The following is a 1,306-nucleotide window of genomic DNA, read 5'->3' on the forward strand; positions in this document are numbered from 1 at the left end:
TCAGAGAGTTCCAATGCTGCTTCTTCCTCAGGGATGTGTTCTGGGTCTGTATCCTGCTCCCTTGTTTCTACCACTTTATCCTGCTTCTTTGGAGTGTGATGGTCTGTTGTCTCCAAAGCATCATGGCGTTGTTGTATTTAAATCTCTGTTAACTGTTTTTGAAGAGCAGCCAAGGGTGATTCAGGCTCTCCTTGGTGTTTTTTTATCGTTGGCCCATTGGTGGAGAAGGAGGTAGTTGCTCTCACTCAGTAAATGGAGTTGCAGGAGGTGTGGGTGTAGTTGTCTCTTCTGGGGACTGTTGTTGTCTCCCACTTTGTTAGACACAAAGTGCAATTGAATAACCTTCAAAAAAGTAAAAGCACATGGACAAAAAAATACACCATGTAATCACACAGGAACAGTAACCCAAAAAAAAGGGAAAAAGAAGAAGAAAAAACAAGAAAACCTGCAATATCTGGGCATAGGGCACTAAGAGAAAAAATATAGAATGATAATAATGAAGGAAAACAAATGGGCAAAATGCAAAAAGAAAAAGAAAGAATGGGGTTAACCACAAGAAAAAAAGGGGTGGGGGGAGAAACACTTAAATAAAAAAAAATTTCAACCAGGAACAGGGAAAAGAAAAAATGTTGAAAACTAGGACCTGGGAGGGGAAGATTAAGAATAATACTAAAAAGGACAAAAGTATTAGTAATAATAGTTGTTTTAAAACAGACAAATACAAACACACTAATCACCAGAAAAAAGAAGGCGAGAACTAAAAAAATAAAAAGAGAGAAAAAGAAGAAGAAAAAAATCAGTGGAGGACAGGGCAGGGCACCCAGGCTCCGTCTGAGCACACAGACTGTGATGGAGTTCCTGTGGGCCCAGAAGGTAGGTGGGAGTGGGGGATGGCCGCACCTCCATTTACTAAGTGGGTGTGGGGTATAAAAGTAACAAGAGGTATTCTGTACCTTTTCAGTCTTGCCGGTCCGGAGTGACCTTGGGGTTACTGCTAAGCGGAACAAGTTATTAAGCCCCAGAAATCTGCCAGCATGCTGTCTCTTTAAATATCCAAAATAGTCAAGCCGCTTCTAAACCTTAAAAATGGCGGCACCCTCTGGATTGTCAGAAGTCCACAGCTCAGTCCGCCTTTCTCTTCACCTTCTCTGTTTGTTCCCCAGCCACCAGAGCAGTTCTCTGTGCGGTCCCTGGCTAGCACGTCTGATTTTTAGGTTAATTCTTAGGTACTACCACCACCCGGAGGAGCTCTGGTAGCATAGTGCCTAAGGCACTTGACTGCTAACCAGGAGGCTGGCGGGTTCAA

At 43.0% G+C, this 1,306-nt stretch overlaps 1 protein-coding gene across 1 annotated transcript in view; it reads left to right on the plus strand.

The window, feature by feature from the left end:
* The window catches only part of KIFAP3 (kinesin associated protein 3), a 288,099-nt gene that overhangs the window by 27,203 nt on the left and 259,590 nt on the right, over nt 1-1,306 (plus strand). The window lies entirely within an intron of this gene.

This window comes from Orycteropus afer, unplaced genomic scaffold, assembly GCF_000298275.1.
Source record: "Orycteropus afer afer isolate SDZICR_OR568_19922 unplaced genomic scaffold, OryAfe1.0 scaffold00044, whole genome shotgun sequence".
NCBI classification, from domain to species: Eukaryota; Metazoa; Chordata; class Mammalia; order Tubulidentata; family Orycteropodidae; genus Orycteropus; species Orycteropus afer.